We start from the raw sequence: 12,269 nt of genomic DNA on the forward strand, positions 1-12,269 counted from the left end.
TTTCTTGTCACCTCTTGTATACACAATACAGAAAGTTCATTTAAGAAATTATGAAAAAATTGTAAGCAAGTAACAAACTCTTTCTTTAATTCACCCCTTGGATACACAATATAGAAATTTCATTCAAGAAACTATGAAATAAATGTAAGTAAGTAATAAAATCTTTCTTGAATTCACCTCTTGTATACAGAATATAGAAATTTCATTCAAGAAATTATGATAAAATTGTGATTAAGTAATAAACTCATTCTTGAATTCACCTCTTGTATACACATTACAGAAATTTCATTCCGAAATTTTGAAAAAATTGTAAATAAGTAACAAATTCTTTCTTGAATTCACCTCTTGGATTCACAATACAGACATTTCATTCAAGAAACTTGAATTCACCTCTTGTATACAGAATGCAAAAATTTCATTCAAGAAATTATGAAAAAATTGTAAGTAAGTAATAAACTCATTCTTGAATTCACCTCTTGTATACACAATACAGAAATTTCATTCAAACATTTTTGAAAAAATTGTAAATAAGTAACAAATTCTTTCTTGAATTCACCTCTTAGATTCACAATACAGACATTTCATTCAAGAAACTTGAATTCACCTCTTGTATACAGAATGCAAGAATTTCATTCAAGAAATTATGAAAAAATTGTAAGTAAGTAATAAACTCATTCTTGAATTCACCTCTTGTATACAAATTACAGAAAATTCATTCAAGAAATTACGAAAAAATTGTAAGTAAGTAATAAACTCTTTCTTGAATTCACCCCTTGGATACACAATATAGAAATTTCATTCAAAAAATTATGAAAAAAATTTAAGTAAGTGACAAACTCTTCCTTGAATTCACCTCTTGGATACACAATACAAAAATTTCATTCAAGAAACTATGGAAAAATTGTATTTAAGAAATAAACTCTTTCTTGAATTCACCTCTTGGATACACTATACAGAAATTTCATTCAAGAAATTATGAAAAAATTATAAGTAAGTAACAAACTCTTTCTTGAATTCACCTCTTGGATACACAATACAGAGATCTTAAAAAAATCACCCAAAAATCTGAAAAATTAAGGAAAAATAATTAATAGCAAAACGAGAGGCATGAACAGATTCAGGTCTATTGCTATAAGCATTATAGAAATAAAATTCATTAATTTCAGCTTAAATGGTAAACTAATAGGTAAACGGTTTATAATTAAGAAGTTTGTGTCTACAGCTAAAGCGCATAACCTATGCTACCCCTCGGTGAGTAGAGCCCAATGCCTTGCCAATCCAGTAGCTGTCAAACACTACCTATCTTATGCCGATGTACTCAAAATTCCAAAATCTTTCAATGACCCCAATGTTCGTAAGCAGTTTTCGGACAGCGTTTACCCCGACTCAGCAAAATTAAGTGAGCTAAGAGAGTTGGAAAATGTACGTCGAATCTAAATCATCTGCTGAGAAGATTGTAGAGAAATAACAGCTAGTAAGCCTGAGGTTGCTGCTATGCTCAAACAGAAACTATTTATTGCCATCCTGAAACAGATTTCGCCTAACAAGACTCATACTGATGTAGAATCCCTTGATCCAAATGCATCAAGGGCAATAGAAATCGGTAACTTTTAGCGTTACAAAGTGTTTAAGCTGTATTTCAGGACCAGGAGGGATCTTGAAGTTTTTCTTGGAGTATCAGTTCGGGTTGACTATGAGATGCTGCCTGTGGAAGAGAACATATGTCTCTCAAAAATATATTTTTCTTTCCATGGAGTCGGTTACATAGCATGCGACTGCGTACTGACGACTATTTGTGGTTGTTGTGGTGCTTCTGACCAAACCTCCAAGAAGGAAAATATGCCCACGAAGGATATGTTCTGCATAATCTGCGAAAAAAGGCCAAACATGCTACAGCGTGAAGTGTCCGGCTAACAAGGCTGTAAACAGTGCTAAACCCCTGGCAAGATGAATCTAAATAGAAATTAGCTAAATCAGTGAGTTTTTAAAGGACTTTTCATCTAGATGTGACATAAAGTGTATTCAGGAGCACTACTTTGGCTCAACTTCTTTGAGCCTGAGCCTTTTGGAAATATCAACCAATAAAAAAGTATTCTCGGTTGCTGCGTGCTGCTCTCAGTCCTAAGGCTGGTCTTATGGTGGTCTAGCAGCCTCTGTGATGTCATGTTCTCCTTCGTCTATTTTTTTTGCAGTAAGTGACTTTTTAGCAGTTAGAATCCAAAATTTTGTTGGGTTGAACATATACCTGCCCACAAACTATCGTGACGATCGATCTGAGAGACTTTTTGCCACTAGTGCCAATCGTTTATCTAAATTCTTGCGAAAAATAAAAAAGCAGGGTTTATGCTGTATCGTGACTGGTGACTTCAATAGTAACCTAACTGATCCGCTTAGTTCTTCTGGTGATTCTGATCGACAAAGTATTATTTTTGATCTGTTCGATGATGATTATGTAGTTGTGCCAAAGATTGATAGCTTTACTTACGTCTATAATTCGAGTAGTCCATCAACCATAACTATCGCGGACGAAGTTGTTACTGATTCCAGTTTTATGTTAGATAATTTTTCTTTGTTTTTTTTTGTGTTCAGATTGCTGATGTTGGTCCATTTTCTAATCTGTTTGCTAAAAAGAATCTGTATTTTATATTAATAATTGGAACAGGGCGTCTCGAGATCTTTTCAAGAAAGTGTGGAATAATGTTCCCACGAAAATTTGCATAGCGTTTGATTCATTGATGCGGAGTTAAAGAAAGAATATGCGTGATTCTCAAGCTAGGCTGAACATATACTCTAGTGAACTTACTCATGCCCTATCTTGCAGAAAAATTGACAGTGCCTATTAGGCTAGTAAAAGTTAGAACTGAAAAGCCCGGTTGTATTACGGGGGGATTCTGTTTGAATGATTAATGTTGTAATTGGATGTAGTAACATCCAATATGTTCGAAAAACAAACCATATTAGAGATAGATGGGTCTTGTTATGTTACTTTATAGCATGGATTCCCTTTAGAGATTTCCTTGAGGTCAGAAGAATTACACCTGGTATTTGGGGTCATAAACAAAGACAATATAATAAACAATAGCTTTATTTCAGTACTGATATGCAAATTGTCAGAAAAATGCGCTTCGATAAGCTATGTGTCAAAAGCAGATAAGCTCGCCCTGAATGCTAACTCTGGACATATTCAAAATCTTTCCACACTCTGGTATATATTCCGCTGTTATGAGTCGTTTGACCTCCATCTAAATGAGGATATCACGAATTCACGACTTCACAATGCCACGAACTCTTTTCATCTTACTTTTAAGATGTTGTCTTCACATGAAATTTATGTGAAATATATCCAACATCTGTTCTGCAACTAACATATGTTTGCAAAACAAGTCAAGAATTTTGTTTAAGTCCTGAAGTGATCGGTTCTTAAAAAGCTTCTTTTTCACCATGCCTTTTGGCTATTGAAAGGAACACTTTTAAAAAAGCACGTTTTTCCATTCTTTTGAAACCGGGGTTGTAAAAACAACGATTTTCACTCAAGCAGCATACGCTTTTACGGATTGCTGGGCTTAATCGCAGTTGGTTAACTAATAATAATTTGCATAATGCTTGTTATTTTGCTAAATTTAGGCTTCCAGTTTGGATTGGAGCAGACAAACCAAGCGATGTGTGGCTATAAAAACTGCAAAGTTATACTAAACACCAGTTTGCAATGCAACTTTCTCTGCACTGAGTTCAATTACTTTGTCTTGTTTCAAAGAAGTTCGGTTTCATCCAAATAAGTTGTGGTCCAGTCTTTTAAAAGAAGTGCCAAGCCAAACATCGTCTCGTATACCACTTTCTTCATGGGTTGAGCATTATAAAAAAGAATTTTCTGCTCCGGATCCACGTCTGTAAAATAGTTTTTTTGAGCATGCATCTAGTCCGGGACTGATTATTACAAAGAGTCCGATTATTTTTGTAATTGGTAAACTGAGAAAAAAAGAATTCAAGAGGACCTAATGGGATATATATATGAGAAATATATAATGAGCCGGAGGTATTAGACTTTCAATAGGAGGTCCCTGCGAAGATATACTGGTCCCTGCCCTGCACTAGTTCTAGGACCATTGCTTTTCCTAACGCCAAAATAATTTAGATGATTTAAAGAATATGAAACTGGCAACTTGGAATGGTACACCGTTAAAAGATACTAATCATATGAAAATTTTGAGTGACAATTTGAAACGGTTTAAATTGGACTTAGAAATTCATCCCAGGGGTTAGGAAACAAGAAATTAGAGGATTTAGAATTTATGAGCTCGGTCACGAAGGGTGGGGTATACAAACAGGGAGTAGGGCTCATGATCACAACAGAATATGCCCCTGTAGAACCGACTGAAGGAGAGATTAGTTACTCAGATGAATTTTACTTAGGGTTACTGGAAGAAATACACAAGCCCCAAGGAAAAAATGTTGGATTCTCATTAGAAGATTTTAACGCCCAGGTGAGTAGAAATAAGGATAGATGGTATCCTAGCCTAGGTTAATTTGGTGTAGTAAAAGAAAACAGTAATAGCTACAGACTGCTGCAATGCTTCTGACAGAGAGAGTAGAGACTCGGTTGGATTTTACTTAGTGTTACTGGAAGAAATAGATAGGACCCCAGGTAAAAATATGGTATTCTTACTATAAAATTTTAACCCCCAGGTTGGTAAAAATAATTTTGGATGGTATCCTAGCCTAGGCGTAGAAAAAAAACAGTAATGGCTATAGACTGCAGCAATTTCGTAGGTATAACAGTCTAGATAATAACAATACAGCACTTTGCCACAAAATGGCCCATAGGTTAAAATGGTGCTCACATGATGGTAAGACAGCTAACGTTATTGATTATGTTATTGTAAAGCGAAGACTGGCAGGTTCAGTACAAGATACTACGTTATATAGGACTGCTGTTATTGATATTAAGAGAAAAAAAAATCACTATCTAGTAATGTCCAGGGTTAATTTAAATCTGAAATTCCAGAGGTATCTTCCGGGAAGCTAAAACATTGGTAGGCTCCAGGATGAGAAGTTGCGAGAAGCTTTTCAGAATGAGTTGAATACTATACATTGAGAGTTGTAAATTTGACTATGTAGAGGATTGATGGAATAATTTTAAGAAAAGAATTTGTGAAGTTGCTGACAGCGTAATAGGGAAGAAACTTAGAAACACAGCTAAGAGAATTAGTGAAAGTGTATTATGTTTAATAATGAGAAGCAAGGGCTCGAAAAAAATTATCTTAGTGATAGATAATATGAAAATAAGAAGAATGTAAAGAAAGCTGTGAGGTGGACCCATGGATAAAATTTTCAAAGATCTGGAACATAGAGCAGAGTAGTAACATATTGTGCTGACATGTTCATAAATTGAGAGGGAGTAGTCAATCTGGACTTGTCCCAGCTAAAGATAGAAAAAGACCATAATTAGTAATAAGGAAAGAATTAAAGAGATATAGGTAGAACATTTCGAAAATGTGCTTAACCGAGATAGTTACAGTAAAATATATAGAAGAAAATTGAAAAACTTTTGTGACACCTTAGAGGTGGAGGATGAATTATTTTGTGAGGAAGAATTAGTGACAATACTAAGACAATTAAAAAATAAAGCCCCCGGTCCTGATAGCGTGCTGTAGGAGTTTCTTAAATATGGCGTTTTTAAGGTGCGAAATAAGTTACTAAAGATTATTAATATGATTAAAAAAAAGAGATATACCTATCAAATTTAGGAAAATCTTAATTAAACCCCGGCATAAGAAAGACGATACGAATGAGCGTGGCAGTTAGCCTGTGATTAAGATTAATTAGCCGTGATAATTAAGAGGCATTAGCCTGGTTTGTGCAAGTACCAAGTTACTTAGTATGATGATACTTCTTAGACTGAGAGATGCTGTAGACAAAGTTTAAAAAGAAGAACCGTGTGGTTTTAGGAAGGATAGAGGATGTGTCGACTAAATTTTCACTCTTAAATTAATAATTGAGAAGTGCCTGAGTTATCAAACACCTTTGGTCCTTAGTTTTATAGATAATAAGTAATCGTTCAATTCAGCTATTAGAAGAGCCTTAGCAACAGTCTTGTCCATGTATGTTGTAAAAGACAAATACAAAAAGTAATTAGTGCTATATACAAGAATAAAACTGCAGCGATTAAGGAAGGAAATGAAGTTAGTAATTGGTTTCGTAGCAATGTTCTATCCCCATTAATAAGGATTATTTCGATGGACTTTGTCATAAGGAGCTCAGGAAAGGAAACGAGAGAATAAAGAATCAAATGGGGGAGAACATTTTTCCTGGACTCAGATTCTAGATGAAAGTGGAAGTAAAATGAATGAACGTTTAGATGTTTAGCAAGTTCAGGATGCTAGAAAAGGTTTGAAAATCTACGTTAAGAAGACTAAGTTGCCAAGGCTAAGATTAACTGAACATGAAAAAGTGACGTTGGGTAGCGAAAAGATCGATCAAGTGGAAAGCTTCACTTACCATTGTAAGGAAGCCTTTATTGGTTTAAAATTCGAAACTCAATTTTAATCCATCTTGGACTTCCCTGTCCCTTCATAGATCATAAATATATCAACAATTTCAAATTAGCTTGAATTTGAAAATAACTTCTCTTCGCATAAATAGTCATAAATCTTGTAGTGACACTCTTTGTCCAAGAATCAAACGAACTTTGAACCCGTGATATGTTAAGACCTAATTTAGACCAGTTTCGCAAGTCCTTGAAAGACTGGAAAGAAACTACTTTTGACAAAAGGTGGTTGATTGGCTAGGAGGGAGGGAAGGTCTCTAAATGGACCAGGTAGCAAAAAGAATATAACTTATGGATGAGAGACAAATCGGGGTAGGTTTTCCTCGGAACCAAGGAATATGAGTAAGTATTTTCTTTATGAATTAGGATAAAAAACTACTACTAGCCTGCATGAATTTCCTTTGAGAATAACACTAAAATAAAGTAACAAACTTCAGAGAGATTTCTGTCGCTTGGACTAAATTAAGATCCTACTTTGAATTAATTTAATACTTTCATTTAAGCCACATAAACTGTAATTAGGGCGAAAATTCCCCTTTGAGGGTTGCCAATAGATTTATAGAGGGTTTTGAATCTAACTAATAGTGATGTAATCCTGAGGTTCTTTGTGATTAATAAAAGGATGCGTAATCTAATTAAAATTGATTAGAGGCGGAAATATCTTAAGACTCTTGGTAGGTTTTATTCATTTGTTGATTGGTTTTTCAGTTAATATATTGTACTTAACAAAGCTTGAGCCATTTGGACAAACATCATTTTTAAGGTTAGAATAAGCCAAATTAAATTTCTTCCCAGAAATTTAAGCTTTGAATAACTGAGGATTTAAAGAGGAAAGGAAACCTTAACCAAGAAGAGAAAGCTAGAAGAGCCTTTTGTGCTTTCCCTTGTCAGCTTAGAGTCTCCTTAGACCTTGCTTGATTTTATAAGGACCTTATATTACAAAATTAGACTTTTCGGACACTGGTATCAATTACCACCACCCCCCCTTTGTGCAATCTTCAGACGTTTATACGAAGAGGAACACCGTTCAGTTTTTAATCATTCTTTCATTTCGTTAACCCCGTACTGCATGTTTATACAAAGGTGACCTTAATGTTTATACAGTTAGGTTAGGGGAAAAGGGAACAATATTATCAACGTAAGAATTTACAAACCTTTATGTCCAGATATTTTCAATTAAGCTTTCCCTGCTAAAGTTAAAGCTTAATAAAGGTCCAAACAATACACAGCCTTTTCAAGAAATAATAAGAGAATCTCTTGGTTTGGGTTAATGAAATTTGAATTAAAAGCAAGTACGGTTATTCTTAGCTTAGCTCCAAAATAGTTTGAACTAAAGGATTTTTATAACCCAGAGCTCAAGCCTTGACTAGCTATTCAAGTGTAACCTTTTTAAGTAGAAACATTCGTTAGCTTAGGATTAATTTAATCTTTTATTTTCAGTAAACATTGGTGGATTTGAACAAGTAGATCATTAGACCTTAGACCTAGAAGAGGTGTGGAAGTATTCAACATAAACAGAATTAGAATATTTTTCTTTTTATCTTATTTTGTAAATAAAATCAGGTTTCACTGAATTCTGAGTACCAATTTCTTACCCAACGCCTCTGTTTGTATCATGCTACCAAATTTATTAGCCCTGCTAGTAGAGGCAACCTTACAACTGGGAGCAGCGGTACCCAAGTTCGGTACAACTTTCGTTTAGGTGGGGGAGGATTAATTAAATTTATAAAGTTTGGTAAAATTTAGTCCTGTTCCTCACAAGAAGGTGTGTGTTCAGTTTTCCAAACCTATCCAAGACAGAAAAGTTTGAAAGTGTTCATTAAAGAAAATTTTAACCTTAAAGGGAAGTTCAGACAGCCTTTTATCTTCCTAAGATTCTTTCTTTCTTCTCCTTTTCTTTCTCTTTGCTACAAATTCTAGTGTCCGTATCATCTGTAGCTTGCTTAAATTCCTTTTAACACTAGTGTCATAGTTAAATCATCTTCAAAGAAGTAGGCATACTATTAGCCTTAAGGGTTAATTTAAATCGAGATATTGAGCTAATTCTTATACAAACTATTAACTAACTCATTTTAGTAGTTTGAAACAATTTAAAAGTTCAAAACGTTTCCCACATTAAGAGTTTATAAGGATAGAACAATCTTGAGTTCAAATGAAAACAAAATCAAAGATTTAGAAATTGCACTACAAGACGCGCAGTCTAGAATAAACGCTCTAGAGGGGCAATATAGAGATGCCACAGTCACAAGTAGGCTTCAAAGCCTATTTGTGGAGCAAGCGCCTCCCATCCCATTACTGACATACCCAAATGAAATCCATTCATAGATTTCCACCCTTAAACAAATACAAAGGAGTTTAGAAAAAAATGACATTGCTGTGATAAATCAAGCTTTTTGTTATACTCGAGGAGAAATACAATGATTCGCAACGAGCTTTGATATTCCTAAAATAAAAGATTTAGACCATTTAGAAAAACTTTTAAAAGAAGTCTTTTTACATGAAAAACCAGCCGAACAAAAACTACAAGAACTGCTTTCCTAGAAACAAAGACCATCTGAGTTGGTACACCAATTTTACTCCTGAATTAGTAGAAAGGCTCTAGAGTATGCAAAAACTGCTCCTGGTATAAGGGCAGATGACATAACTATTAGTATTTTCAAAAGTGGTATGCTCCCTTCAATTGGAAGGAAAGTTCATGAACAAACTAAAACAACAGACGACAAAGATGAATTATTAGCGCTGGCAAAGAGATTTGAATAGATTGATTTTATGTATAGGGACTTCTCAGACATGTCTTTGGGAGCAACAGTGGTTGACTTAGGAGACAAGACCTCCCCTGGAGAAAAAATAGATAACTCCAGAGTAGAATTTCAAAACATAGGAAATTATATAAATAACCCAAAGAAATGTTTGAACTGTGGAAAGAAAGATATGTCAGGACCAACTAGGGATAATTATTCCAGGTATAAATTTAGTAAAAGAAAAAATGCTCGCATAAAATGCTGGACTTGCGGGGGTCCACATAGACATTCAGAATGTGAAAAACCTCCAACCTGTATCCGCTGTGGTGAATTAGGACACAAAGCAAGATATTGTTTTGCCCCAACACCTATAAACCAACCCCAAGAAAATTTTTAGGGCAATTTTTGCTGAAAACATGGCGGCCTCCAAGCGATGGTTAGGGAACCACTGGAAGGCTCATGCCCAGATTCCTTTGTTTTTTCGATATAGGTTAACCGTTAGGAGTAGACCAAGAGTGACTAGAAGTCACGGACATATCATGGCCGGGAGTTATGTACCTCAGATGGAGGTTAATAGGACCGCTCTTAAGCATACACAAATGGGTTGCTTCCACCTCTTAAGGATGCAAGAAAGGGTTGCGTCTACCTCTTAAGGAAGCAAAAAGGTTTGCATCCATAGGGATATGAAAAAGGGTTGTATCCCAATGCATAAAGGCTACATATGCATATACTCACAGAGTATTCATGATCATTAACCTGGATTAGAGTCTCCCAGGGTAACAATTGAGACAAAGAAAGCTAACAAAGTGCTAAAATGGCTTCAAAGGTAAACAGGATACCGAAATATTTCTAAGATTCGACATTTTAGGTAAAGCTCATAACCAAAAATTTCGAATTTAGGAAAGAAAGGAAATCCCATTTTTTAGGAAAAGTTTGGGAGATCTCTGCCTGGTTCTCGTGAATGGCCTATTGTATACACTGGATGATTCTGAAAAAAAAGACGTCAATTTAGGATAATTTTATCAAAAAAAAACTAGTTAAAGGAGTCATTTGTTTCTTACATTCAATTTCTTTTTTTCGGCGAGCCAAGATGGGAGCTGTCAAAAACTTGAATAAATTAATGCAATATGCTGTGTTTGTATATATTTATTGCCAGGTTGAAGAGGTAGTAAAGAATTATGAACTCTGTTTGAGAAGAGTTAAAGTTAGCGTTAGTTACCCCACTTTTTAGGGATAATATTTTCCCTTATGACCTCTTTCACATTCGGTCAAGTGATACCACAGGAAAATTGCGACTTAGCACGAATGGTGACCAATGCACATTGGTAAAAATATAGTAGTAGGACCATCTAAGGAACAATGATAAAACTAAATCGCATTGCCCATAGGATTCAGAATATTGCTGAATATAAAAGGCACTGCCGATAGGGTTTAAAAAAATCCGTCAAATAAAGGATAAGAATTATAGAAATTATATAAGAGACTTCTTATAATACAGCCATACAATAACTTAAGATATTAATAATTTGTGATTTCTGTCTCCAACAAAGGAGATGAATTCAGAATATTCGAAAGGTTCGAAATTTTCATAACTCGTAATTTTTAAAAAAATAGAGAACGGGTACTGATTTTTTTTTTCCTTTCATTGTAGAATGTATTTGCCTTTGATTTCTCAAGCTTTACATTGTTATTATTCCTTTTGGCACCTTTAAATACTCTTTCGAGTATTCAATTATAATTTGAAAAAAAAATTGTGAATAAAGTCTGAAAAGGCCCAAATAAGAAAATAACATTCAGCTATTCGTAGAGGTCAATTAATATATCTTCTTCTTATTAAAGCTATGCTCAATTTTAAACCTAAGTAATCAAATAGTCGATTTATCTGTGCTTAGCAACACAAGAGCAGGGGTTTGATTTTGGATGCCGCGAAACAACAAACAAAAACAACCCTTAGATTATAAATATCTGCATGAGCTCATAAGGATTCTGGCTGAGAACTTTGTATAAGTTCTACTATTTTAGGAAGACGAAACTGAATATTTAACTTTTATTTACTTTTAGAATAGGTTTAGTTCAACCATTGGCGTAGATGAAGTGAGGCAAATGCGAGTTTCCTTACAAGAAGAAAAGGAAAGATGTAACAACATATTGGACATCGACGTATAACATTTTTATACTCTTTATATATAATAGGATTTCTTTCAGTAGGACTGATATTCAGAAAATTAAGAAATTTATATTTAGGTTATAGAGACCAAAAGTCTCAGGGATTAAATTTAGAAGTAGTATAAGTAGAAATTGAGTTACACTAGATCTTAGTAAATTTGTGTTTCCTTTTGTTTATTCCTTTTAAAATAAAAATTATACTAAAATTTTAAGTGGGGGAGATTTTAAGAAGGCCTTATTTTGTGTAAATTTCGTAACTCAATTTTATTAAAGCTTGGAATTCCCTTTCCCTTCATAGATCAGAAATATATCGACAATTTCAAATTAGCTTGAATTAGAAAATAACTTCTCTTTGCATAACTAGTCATAAATCTTGTAGTGACACTCTTTGTCCAAGAATCAAACGAACTTTGAACCCGTGATATGTTAAGACCTAATTTAGACCAGTTTTGCAAGTCCTTGAAAGACTGGAAAGAAACTACTTTTGACAAAAGGTGGTTGATTGGCTAGGAGGGAGGGAAGGTCGCTAAACGGATCAAGTAGCAAAAAGAATATAACTTATGGGTGAGAGACAAATCGGGGTAGTTTTGCCTCAGAACCAAGGAATATGAGTAAGTGTTTTCTTTATAAATTAGGATAAAAAGCTACTACTAGCCTGCATAAATTTCCTTTGAGAATAACACTAAAATAAAGTAACAAACTTCAGAGAGATTTCTGTCGCTTAGGCTAAATCAAGATCCTACTTTGAATTAATTTAATACTTACATTTTAGCCACATAAACTGACATTGGAGTCAGGGTGAAAAAACCCCTTTGAGG

Source organism: Artemia sp. Qi Xiang Cuo, chromosome 13, assembly GCF_049724085.1.
Source record: "Artemia sp. Qi Xiang Cuo chromosome 13, ASM4972408v1, whole genome shotgun sequence".
NCBI classification, from domain to species: Eukaryota; Metazoa; Arthropoda; class Branchiopoda; order Anostraca; family Artemiidae; genus Artemia; species Artemia sp. Qi Xiang Cuo.